Here is a 13,026-nt window from a genome sequence, read left to right as displayed (position 1 = left end):
TTAAGGCTGAAAGTGAAACAGCTGACCTGTGGCAGCCTAAATGGAATGAGACTCAGACAGTCCTTGCCGCAGCCATACATACCCCAGACAGGGATGTAGGTCCCCTGGAAGGTGCAGCAGCTGGGAGCTGGAGTTTAGGGATTGTGGAGCAATCCCAGGGCGAGGGCTGCTGTTGACTGCAGAGAGATGGATCGAGGGGATGTGTGGAGGAGATTGTGGTGGGAAAGCTGGGCAGCCATGGAAGCAAGGAGATACTGCTGAGTCATGCCTAGGAGGTGGCTGCTACTACTGCTAAGTTGCTTCAGTCATGTCCGACTATGTGCGATCCCATGGACGGCAGCCCACCAGGCTCCCCTGTCCCTGGGATTCTCCAGGCAAGAACACTGGAGTGGGTTGTCATTTCCTTCTCCAATGCACGAAAGTGAAAAGTGAAAAGTGAAAGTGAAGACACTAAATCGTGTCCGACTCTTCGAGACCCCATGGACAGCAGCCTACCAGCTTCCTCCGTCCATGGCATTTTCCAGGCAAGAGTGGAGCTATGGCCAAAGCCTCTCTCTCTCCACATGCCTGCATCAGCAGCAGAACAATAGAGAGGCTGGCCCATCAAACACCTGATGCACTGAACTACAGAGTAGGACCCCACTCAGGGTGCTCCTCTAAGTGACTGATGTGCTAAACTACAGAGTAGGACTCCAGCCATAGGACCCCCTATGTGCCTCATGTACCGAACAACAGAGGACCCTAGGCAAGGGAGCCTGTGAGTGCCTGAATGGGCAGAACTATGGAGAAAGACTTGCCAAAGAGGCAATCTGATCACCAGCTATAAGAGGCTCAAAAAAAGACTCTGATAGGGCCATAACTCCTGCGGCAGAGACAGTCCATGTCCCTGTACACTTGGTGCCACCAGGGTCCTCACAAGCCAAGCAGCTGCACCACCTTCACACTCAACTCTCACTGGGACAGAGCTGCCATAGGCCAAAAAAGTCTTGTGTCTATGCGTGGAGGGTCGCTTCGGTTGTGTCCAACTCTTTGCAAACCTGTAGACTGTGGCCTGCCAGGCTTCTCTGTCAGGGAAAGGGGTTCTCCAGGCAAGAATACTGGAGTGTATTGGCCAATCCTGGTTGCCATACCCTTCTAGAGCACTATATTTCCACTGCCCTAGCCACCAATTCCCCTGAGTCCCTGGTGCTGCCAGAACCCCTGCAACCCAAGCAGCTGCACCACCTCCACACCTGGCCCTCACAGGGGCAAACCCAAGTCCTCCAGGGCAGCCTCAGGAGCAAACCCCAGTGGATGACCCATTTGCAGAAGTGGAAATAAAACCATAATTGAAAGCCAGGGGCAGTGTGGCTAAGGAAGAAGACCCAAAACCTTCCCACCAGTTGTATAAACTGCAGATTAAATCCACATGATCAACTAGGCAGACCCTGTGTCTATGGAATATATAAAAGGTCATTGAAAGCTCCCACAAAAGAAAATACACTAGTTCTGATAGCTGTGGACATTGGAGGCAAGAACAAACAAGAGTAGGACCAGATCAAAATCTGAGCTGCTCCCACAGCATATCCAGAGATCAGCACAATGTTGGAGGGAATCCTAGGGAGGTGAGGTGGACTGTGACTCAAAGAGGGAAAGGACTCTGGCAGCAGTGACTCAAGGAAAATATTTATTATTCTTATGTTTTGACTTGTTCTGTAGATTCCTTTGGATTTTTTTTTTTCTTTTTTTCCCCTCCGTGTTGTAGTTGTTGATTTTATTGGCACTATGAAATCTAATTAAGCTTTTGAGCTTTTTCCCCTCAGTCACACTTTTTATTGTTGTTATAAACCTCTGCCTCTAGGTTGGGCTTTTGCAGTTCTGTCAAGTTTTTCTTTTCCCTTTTTAAAATTTTTGAAACCTATTATTATTTTTCTCCATTTATTCCTTTGGCTTTCCTACTGTTCTTTTCCCCTTGCAGTTAATCTTTAATGTATATAAATCTTCTTCATCTACTTCTACTTAACTTTGCATATCTATTCTTTCCTTCCTTTCCTCTCAACGTATTTGTTAGCTTTGTTTTCATTGCTTTATTCCCCACTTAGCACCTTGCTTTAGTTTTGCTTTCCTTTTTTTTTTCTTTTGCCAAAGTGATTATAATGTTTATTTATTTAAATTTATTTCAACTAGAGGCCAACCTCTTTACAACATTGTATTGGTTTTGCCATACATCAACATGAATCTGCCACAGGTGTACACGTGTTCCCAATCCTGAACCCCCTCTCCCACCTCCCTCCCCATACCATCCCTCTGGGTCATCCCAGTACACCAGCCCCAAGCATCCTGTATCCTGCATCAAACCTGGACTGGCGATTCATTTCTTATATGATATTATACATGTTTCAATGCCATTCTCCCAAATCATCCCACCCTCTCCCTCCCTCACAGAGTCCAAAAGACTGTTCTATACATCTGTGTCTCCTTTGCTGTCTCGCATACAGGGTTATTGTTACCATCTTTCTAAATTCCATATATATGCGTTAGTATACTGCATTGGTGTTTTTCTTTCTGGCTTACTTCACTCTGTATAATAGGCTCCAGTTTCATCCACCTCATTAGAACTGATTCAAATGTATTCTTTTGAATGGCTGAGTAATACTCCATTGTGTGTAACGCTTCACGAATTTGTGTGTCATCCTTGTGCAGGGGCCATGCTAATCTTCTCTGTATCATTCCAATTTTAGTATATGTGCTGCCGAAGCGAGCACTAGTTTTGCTTTCCAGTTTGGCCTTTAGTTAGTTTTGTTCTTAACTGGTAAATATAATTTTTGATTTCCTTTGTTCACCGGGTCAGTCTACTGTACCTTATTTTTGTTGGAGTGTTTTCACTTTGCTCATGGGCGTATATGTATATATGTATATTTCATTATTTTAATTATTATTTGCCTGATTTTGTAACTGCCGTTTGTCTGGGTTCATCTTTGATTTCTCATTTATAGGTATTTGTTTTAATCTCACTTAATGCCATAAAAAACCACCTGTGGAATCTTTGTTCCTGACCAGAGATCAAGCCCTGAGTCTTTGGAGTGGGAGCACTGACTCTAAGACCCTAGACTGCCAGGGAACTAACTCTAGGGAGAATCAAATAGTGAGAATTCACACAAAGGAAACCACTTGAATATAAGACCCAGCATGGTGTCACCCAACCACGGGGAGCACCCTGTGCAGGGCGCCTCATCTAAACAACAAACAAAACAAATACAAACCCAGTCATCAGCAAACAGGATTACCACCTCACTCAGCCTTGCCCATCAGAGGAAAAGCAAACAAACAAACAAAAACTCTGCACAAATCTCACCCTATAAGAAGCTTACACAAACCACTGGACCAACCTTAGGAGGGCAGAAACCAAAAGGAAGAAAGAGTTCAACCTTGAAGCCTGGGAAAAGGAGACTTCAAACACAATAAGTTAAAAAAAAAAATGAAAAGGCAGAAAAATATTACACAAATGAAGAAACAAACTAGAAACACAGAAGTCCAAATAAACGAAGAGGAAATAGGCAAATTACCTGAAAAAGAATTCAGAATAATGATGGTAAAGGTGATAAAAGAAAACCTTGAAAACAAAATGGAGAAAATGTAAGAATCAATTAACAAAGACCTAGAAGAATTAAAGAATAAACATACAGAGACAAACAACACAATTATTGAAATTAAAAATGCTCTAGAAGCAATCAATAGCAGAATATCTGAAGCAGAAGAACAAATCAGTGAGCAGGAAGATAAAATGGTGGAAATAACTTCTGAAGAGCAGAATAAAGTAAAAAGAATGAAAAGAACTGAGGATAGTTTCAGAGACCTCTGGACAATATCAAAAGTCCCAGAAGAAGAAGAGAAAAAGAAAGGTATGAGAAAATTTTTGAAAAGATTATAGTTGAAAATTTCCCAACATGGAAAAGGAAATAGTCAGTCAAGTCCAAGAGGCAGAAAGAGTCCCATATAAGATAAACCCAAAGAGAAACATGCCAAGACACATACTAACCAAACTAACAAAGATTAAACACAAAGAAAGAATATTAAAAGCATCAAGGGAGAAGCAACAAGTAACATACAAGGGAAACCCCATATGCTTAACAGCTGATCTTTCAGCAGAAACTGCAGGCCAGAAGGGAATGGCAGGATATGTTTAAAGTACTGAAAGGGAAAAATCTACAAGCAAGATTACTGTGCCTGGCAAAGATCTCATTCAAAACTGATGGAGAAGTAAAAACCTTTTCAGACAAGCAAAAGTTAAGAGAATTCAGTGCCACCAAGCCAGCTTTACAACAAATGTTAAAGGGACTTATATAGTCAAGAAATACAAGAGAAGAAATATCTAAAATATCAACCTTAAACAATTAAGAAAATGGCAATAGAAGCATATATATTAATAATTACTTTAAATATAAGTGGATTAAATGCTCCAACCAAAAGACACAGACTGGCTGAATGGATACAACACCAAGAACCATATATATGCTGTCTACAAGAAACTTCAGACCTAAAGACACATATAGACTGAGAGTGAGGGGATGGAAAAATATATTCCATGCAAATGGGAAGCAAAAAAAAGCTGGAGTAGCAATCCTCATACCAGACAAAATAGATCTTAAAATAAAGAAGATTACAAGAGTTAAGAAAGGATACTACATAATGATCAAGGGATCAATCCAAGAGGAAGACATAACAATTGTAAATATCTATTCACCCAACATAGGAGCACCTCAATACATAAGACGAACACTAACAGACATAAAAGGATAAATTAAAAGTAGCACAATAATAATAGGAGACTTTAACACCCCGCTCACACCAATGGACAGATCAGCAAAACAGAAAATTAACAAGGAAACAGAAGTCTTAAATGATACATTAGATAAGATGGATCTCAGTGATATCTTCAGGACATTCCATCCAAATGCAGAAGAATACACCTTCTTCTCAAGTGCACATGGAACATTCTCCAGGATAGATCACATCTTGCGTCACAAATCAAAGCTCAGTAAATTTAGGAAAATTGAAATCATATCAAGCATCTTCTCTGACTACAATGCTATAAGACTAGATATCAATTACAAGAAAAAGACTGTAAGAAACACAATTACATGGAGATTAAACAGTTCAGTTCAGTCACTCAGTCGTGTCCGACTCTTTGCGACCCCATGAATCGCAGCACGCCAGGCCTCCCTGTCCATCACCAACTCCTGGAGTTCACTGAGACTCACCTCCATCGACTCAGTGATGCCATCTGGCCATCTCATCCTCTGTCGTCCCCTTCTCCTCCTACCCCCAATCCCTTCCAGCATCAGAGTCTTTTCCAATGAGTCAACTCTTCTCATGAGGTGGCCAAAGCATCATTCCTTCCAAAGAAATCCCAGGGCTGATCTCCTTCAGAATGGACTGGTTGGATCTCCTTGCAGTCCAAGGGACTCTCAAGAGTCTTCTCCAACATCACAGTTCAAAAGCATCAATTCTTCGGCGCTCAGCCTTCTTCACAGTCCAACTCTTACATCCATACATGACCACTGGAAAAACCATAGCCTTGACTAGACGGACCTTTGTTGGCAAAGTAATGTCTCTGTTTAGGTTGGTCATAACTTTCCTTCCAAGGAGTAAGAGTCTTTTAATTTCATGGCTGCAGTCACCATCTGCACTGATTTTGGAGCCCCCCAAAATAAAGTCTGATGCTGTTTCCACTGTTTCTCCATCTATTTGCCATGAAGTGATGGGACCAGATGCCATGATCTTCGTTTTCTGAATGTTGAGCTTTAAGCCAACTTTTTCACTCTCCTCTTTTACTTTCATCAAGAGGCTTTTCAGTTCCTTTTCACTTTCTTCCATAAGGGTGGTGTCATCTGCATATCTGAGGGTATTGATATTTCTCCCAGGAATCTTGATTCCAGCTTGTGCTTCTTCCACCCCAGCGTTTCTCATGATGTACTCTGCATATAAGTTAAATAAGCAGGGTGACAATATATGGCCTTGACGTACTCCTTTTCCTATTTGGAACCAGTCTGTTGTTCCATGTCCAGTTCTAACTGTTGCTTCCTGACCTGCCTATAGGTTTCTCAAGAGGCAGATCAGGTGGTCTGGTATTCCCATCTCTTTCAGAATTTTCCACAGTTTATTGTGATCCACACAGTCAAAGGCTTTGGCATAGTAAATAAAACAGAAATTAAACAACATGTTTCCAAATAGCCAACAGGTTACTGAAGAAGTCAAAAGGGAAATCAAAATATTTCTACAAACAAATGACAATGAAAACATGACAACTCTAAACCTATGGGATACAGCAAAAGCATTTCTAAGAGGGAAGTTTATAGCAGTACAATCCTACCTCAAGAAACAAGAAAAACATCAAATAGATAACCTAATTTTATACCTTAAACAACTAGAAAAAGAACAAAAACCCCCAAAATTAGTAGAAGGAAAGAGATCATAAAGATTCAAGCAGAAATAAATGAAAAAGAAATGAAAGAAACAATAGTAAAGATTAATAAAACTAAAAGCTGGTTCTTTCAGAAGATAAAAAAAATTGACAAACCTTTAGCCAGACTCATAAAGAAAAAAGAAAGAAGAATCAAATCAACAAAATTAGAATTGAAAAAGGAGAGGTTACCACAGACAACAGAAAAACAGCAGAAAAACAAAGGATTATAAGAGACTATTATGAACAACTATATGGCAAGAAAATGGATAACCTGGAAGAAATGGACAGATTCTTAGAAAAGTTCAATCTCTCAAGACTGAACCAGGAAGAAATAGAAATTATGAATAACCCAACTACAAGCCCTAAAATGAAGCTGTGATAAAAAATCTCCCCCAAAATAAAAGCCCAGGACCAGATGACTTCACAGGAGAATTCTATCAAGCATTTAGAGAAGAGCTAATGCCTACCCTTCTGAAATTCTTTCAAAAAATTGCAGAAGAAGGAACACTTCAAAACACATTCTATGAGGCCACCATCACCCTGATACCAAAACCAGACAAAGACAACACAAAAGAAGAAAACTACAGGCCAGTATCCACTGATGAACACAGATGGAAAAATCCTCTACAAAATTTTAGCGAACAGAATTCAGCAACACATCAAAAAGCTCATACACCATGATCAAGCTGGGTTTATTCCAGGAATGCAAGGATTCTTCAATATATACAAATCAATCAATGTAATATATCATATTAACAAATTAAAAGATAAGAATCATATGATAATCAGTTCAGTTCAGTTGCTCAGTCACATCCAACTCTTTGCAACCCCATGGATTGCAGCATGCCAGGCTTCCCTGTCCATCACCAACTCCTGGAGTTTACTCAAACTCGTGTCCATCGAGTCGGTGATGCCATCCAACCATCTCATCCTCTGTCATCCCCTTCTCTTCCCACCTTCAATCTTTCCAAGTATCAGGGTCTTTTCCAGTGAGTCAGTTCTTTGCATGAGGTGGCCAAAGTATTGGAGCTTCAGCTTCAGCATGAATCCTTCCAATGAATATTCAGGACTGCTTTCCTTTAGGATGGACTGGTTGGATCTCCTTGTTGTCCAAACGACTCTCAAGAGTCTTCTCCAACATCACAGTTCAAAAGCATCAATTCTTCAGTGCTCAGCTTTCTTTATAGTCCAACTCTCACATCCATACATGACTACTGGAAAAACCAGAGCTTTGACTAGTCAGACCTTTGTTGGCGAAGTAATGTCTCTGCTTTTTAATATGCTGTCTAGATTGGTCATAACATTTCTTCCAAGGAGCAAGCATCTTTTAATTTCATGGCTGCAGTCACCATCTGCAGTGATTTTGGAGCCCCCCCAAATAAAGTCTCTCACTTTTCCCACTATTTCCCTATCTATTTGCCACGAACTGATGGGACCAGATGCCATAATCTTAGTTTTTGAATATTGACTTTTAAGCCAACTTTTTCACTCTCCTCTTTCACTTTCATCAAGAGACTCTTCTCTTTCTGCCATAAGGGTGGTGTCATCTGCATATCTGAGGTTTTTTATTTTTTTCCCAGCAATCTTGATTCCAGCTTGTGCTTCATCCAGTCTAGCATTTCTCATGATGTACTCTGCATATAAGTTAAATAAGCAGGGTGAAAATATGCAGCCTTGATGTACTCCTTTCCTGATTTGGAACCAATCTGTTGTTCCATGTCCAGTTCTAACTGTTGCTTCTTGACCTGCATACAGATTTCTCAGGAGGCAGGTCAGGTAATCTCAGATAATCTCAATAGATGTAGAAAAAGCCTTTGATAAAATTCAGCACCCATTTATGATGAAAACTCTTCAAAAAATGGGCATAGAAGGAACTTACCTCAACATAGTAAAGGCCATATATGATAAGCCTACAGCAAACATTATTCTCAATGGTGAAAAACTGAAAGCATTCCCCCTAAGACCAGGAACAAAACAAGGGTGTCTAATTTCACCACTATTATCCAACATAATTTTGGAAGTCCTGGCTACAGCAATCAGAGAAGAAAAAGAAATAAAAGGAATCCAGACTGGAAAAGAAGTAGTAAAGCTCTCATTGTTTGCACATGATGTGATACTGTACATAGAAAACCCTACGGATCATATTAGAAAATTACTAAACCTAATCAGTGAATTTAAAAGTTGCAGGATACAAAATCAATACACAGAAATCGCTTGCATTTCTATATACTAACAATGAAAAATCACAAAGAGAAATTAAGGAATCAATCCCATTCACCATGGAAACAGAAAGAATTAAATTAGGAATAAACTTACCTAAGGAGACAAAATAACTGTATACAGAAAATTATAAGACACTAATGAAAGAAATCAAAAATGACATAAACAGATGGAGAGATTACATGTTCTTCGGTAGGAAGAATCAATATTGTGAAAATGACTATACTACCAAATGCAATCTGCAGATTCAGTGTGATCTCTGTCAAATTATCAATGGCGTTTTTCACAGAACTAGAACAAAAGATTTCACAATTCATATGGAAACACAAAAGACCCTGAATAGACAAAGCAGTCTTGAGAAAGAAGAATGAAGCTAGAGGAAGCAACCTTCCTGACTTCAGGTTATACTACAAAGCTGCAGTCATCAAGACAGTATGCCAATGTCACAAAAACAGAAATACAAACCAATGGAACAAGATAGAAAGCCATAAATAAACCCATGCACCTATGAATACCTTATTTTTGACAAAGGAGGCAAGAATATACAAAGGGGCAAAGACAGCCTCTTCAATAAATGGTGCTGGAAAAATTGGACAGCTACATGTAAAAGAATGAAGTTAGAACACTTCCTAACACCATATACAAAGATAAACTCCAAATGGGTTGAAGACCTAAATGTAAGTCTAGAAACTATAAAACTCTTAGAGGAAAATATAGGCAGAACCCTCAATGACATAAATCAAAGCAAGATGCTCTATGACCCACCTTCTAGAGTAATGGAAATAAAAACAAAAGTAAACAAGTGGGACCTGATTAAACTTAAAAGCTTTTGCACATCCCTGGGATAAAGCCCTCTTGGTCATGGTGTATGATCTTTTTAATGTGTTGTTGGATTCTGATTGCTAGAATTTTGTTAAGGATTTTTGCATCTATGTTCATCAGTGATATTGGCCTGTAGTTTTCTTTTTTTGTGGGATCTTTGTCAGGTTTTGGTATTAGGGTGATGGTGGCCTCATAGAATGAATTTGGAAGTTTACCTTCCTCTGCAATTTTCTGGAAGAGTTTGAGCAGGATAGGTGTTAGCTCTTCTCTAAATTTTTGGTAGAATTCAGCTGTGAAGCCGTCTGGACCTGGGCTTTTGTTTGCTGGAAGATTTTTGATTACAGTTTCAATTTCCGTGCTTGTGATGGGTCTGTTAAGATTTTTTATTCCTTCCTGGTCCAGTTTTGGAAAGTTGTACTTTTCTAAGAATTTGTCCATTTCTTCCACGTTATCCATTTTATTGGCATATAATTGTTGATAGTAGTCTCTTATGATCCTTTGTGTTTCTGTGTTGTCTGTTGTGATCTCTCCATTTTCGTTTCTAATTTTATTGATTTGATTTTTCTCCCTTTGTTTCTTGATGAGTCTGGCTAATGGTTTGTCAATGTTATTTATCCTTTCAAAGAACCAGCTTTTGGCTTTGTTGATTTTTGCTATGGTCTCTTTTGTTTCTATTGCATTTATTTCTGCCCTTATTTTTAAGATTTCTTTCCTTCTACTAACCCTGGGATTCTTCATTTCTTCCTTTTCTAGTTGCTTTAGGTGTAGGGTTAGGTTATTTATTTGACTTTTTTCTTGTTTCTTGAGGTATGCCTGTATTGCTATGAACTTTCCCCTTAGGACTGCTTTTAGAGTGTCCCACAGGTTTTGAGTTGTTGTGTTTTCATTTTCATTAGTTTCTATGCAAATTTTGATTTCTTTTTTGATTTCTTCTGTGATTTGTTGGTTATTCAGCAGCGTGTTGTTCAGCCTCCATATGCTGGAATTTTTAATAGATGGCTAACAAACACATGAAAAGATGCTCAACATCACTCATTATCAGAGAAATGCAAATCAAAACCACTATGAGGTATCATTTCACGCCAGTCAGAATGGCTGAAATCCATAATCTACAAGCAATAAATGCTGGAGAGGGTGTGGAGAAAAGGGAACTCTCTTACACTGTTGGTGGGAATGCAAACTAGTACAGCCATTATGGAGAACAGTGTGGAGATTCCTTAAAAAACTGGAAATAGAACTGCCTTATGATCCAGCAATCCCACTGCTGGGCATACACACTGAGGAAACCAGAAGGGAAAGAGACACGTGTACCCCAATGTTCATCGCAGCACTGTTTATAATAGCCAGGACATGGAAGCAACCTAGATGCCCATCAGCAGATGAATGGATAAGAAAGCTGTGGTACATATACACAATGGAGTATTACTCAGCCATTAAAAAGAATACATTTGAATCAGTTCTAATGAGATGGATGAAACTGGAACCTATTATACAGAGTGAAGTAAGCCAGAAAGAAAAACACCAATACAGTATACTAACGCATATATATGGAATTTAGAAAGATGCTAACAATAACCCTGTGTACGAGACAGCAAAAGAGACACTGATGTATAGATCAGTCTTACGGACTCTGTGGGAGAGGGAGAGGGTGGGGAGATTTGGGAGAATAGCATTGAAACATGTATAATATCATGTATGAAACGAATTGCCAGTCCAGGTTCGATGCATGGTATTGGATGCTTGGGGCTGGTGCACTGGGACGACCCAGAGGGAGGGTAGGGGAGGGAGGAGGGAGGAGGGTTCAGGATGGGGAACGCGGGTATATCTGTGGCGGATTCATTTTGATATTTGGCAAAACTAATACAATATTGTAAAGTTTAAAAAAAAAAAAAAAGCTTTTGCACAGCAAAAGAAAGTCTAAGCAAGGTGAAAAGACAACCCTCAGATTGGGAGAAAATAACAGCAAATGAAACAACTGAGAAAGGATTAATTTTCAAAATATACAAGCTGTTCATACAACTCAATGCCAGATAAACAAACAATTCATCAAAAAGTGGGAAAAAGACCTAAAGAGACATTTCTCCAAAAAACACATACAGATGGCTAATAAACATAAAAATTGCTCAACATCGCTCATTATTCAGTTCAGTTTAGTTGCTCAGTCATGTCTGACTTTTTGCGACCCCATGAATCGCAGCACGCCAGGCCTCCCTGTCCATCACCAACTCCCAAGTTCACCCAGACTCATGTCCATCAAGTCAGTGATGCCATCCAGCCATCTCATCCTCTGTTGTCCCCTTCTCCTCCTGCCCCCAATCCCTCCCAGCATCAGGGTCTTTTCCAAGGAATCAACTCTTTGCATGAGGTGGCCAAAGCACTGGAGTTTCAGCTTTAGCATCATTCCTTCCAAAGAAATCCCAGGGCTGATCTCCTTCAGAATGGACTGGTTGGATCTCCTTGCAGTCCAAGGGACTCTCAAGAGTCTTCTCCAACACCACAGTTCAAAAGCATCAATTCTTCGGCACTCAGCCTTCTTCACAGTCCAACTCTCATATCCATACATGACCACTGGAAAAACCATAGCCTTGACTAGATGGACCTTTGTTGGCAAAGTAATGTCTCTGCTTTTGAATATGCCATCTAGGTTGGTCATAACTTTCCATCCAAGGAGTAAGCATCTTTTAATTTCATGGCTGCAGTCACCATCTGCAGTGATTTTGGAGCCCAAAAAATCAAGTCTGACACTGTTTCCACTGTTGCCCCATCTATTTCCCATAATGTGATGGGACCGGATGCCATGATCTTCATTTTCTGAATGTTGAGCTTTAAGCCAACTTTTTCACTCTCCACTTTCACTTTCATTCATCAAGAGGCTTTTTAGTTCCTCTTCACTTTCTGCCATAAGGGTGGTGTCATCTGCATATCTGAGGGTATTGATATTTCTCCCAGCAGTCTTGATTCCAGCTTGTGTTTCTTCCAATCCAGCATTTCTCATGATGTACTCTGCGTATAAGTTAAATAAGCAGGGTGACAATATATGGCCTTGACATACTCCTTTTTCTATTTGGAACCAGTCTGTTGTTCCATGTCCAGTTCTAACTGTTGCTTCCTGACCTGTATACAAATTTCTCAAGAGAAATGCAAATCAAAACTACAATGAGATATCACCTCACACTGGTCAGAATGGCCATCATCAAAAAGTCTACAAACAGTAAATGCTGGAGAGAGTATGGAGAAAAGGGAGTGGTCTTTCACTGTTGGTGCAAATGTAAACTGATACAGCCACTATGGAAGATGGTATGGAGATTCCTTTAAAAACTAAGAATAAAACCACCATGTGACCCAGCAATCCCTCTCCTATGCATATATCCTGAGGAAACCAAAATTGAAAAAGACACATGTATCCCATTGTTCATAGAATCACTATTTACAATAGCTAGAACATGGAAGCAACCTAGATGGCCATGTACAGATGAATGGCTAAAGAAGTTGTGGTACATATACATAATGGAATATTACTCAGTCATAATAAAGAACAC

At 39.8% G+C, this 13,026-nt stretch overlaps 1 long non-coding RNA gene and 1 other non-coding gene across 2 annotated transcripts in view; one reads left to right on the top strand and one right to left on the bottom strand.

Annotated features, from left to right (window-relative positions):
- Window positions 1–13,026, top strand: part of LOC147366049 (uncharacterized) — a 179,688-nt gene that overhangs the window by 139,229 nt on the left and 27,433 nt on the right. The window lies entirely within an intron of this gene.
- Window positions 2,638–2,744, bottom strand: LOC147366050 (U6 spliceosomal RNA). Its single transcript, XR_015133520.1, has one exon. It is a non-coding gene; the product is annotated as a U6 spliceosomal RNA (small nuclear RNA).

This window comes from Bos grunniens, chromosome 9, assembly GCF_055505025.1.
Source record: "Bos grunniens cultivar Pamir isolate PY7600 chromosome 9, Bosgru_T2T1.0, whole genome shotgun sequence".
Taxonomy (NCBI): Eukaryota; Metazoa; Chordata; class Mammalia; order Artiodactyla; family Bovidae; genus Bos; species Bos grunniens.
The sequence above is the reverse complement of the archived record's forward strand: the minus strand, read 5'-3'. Positions and strand labels throughout refer to the sequence as shown.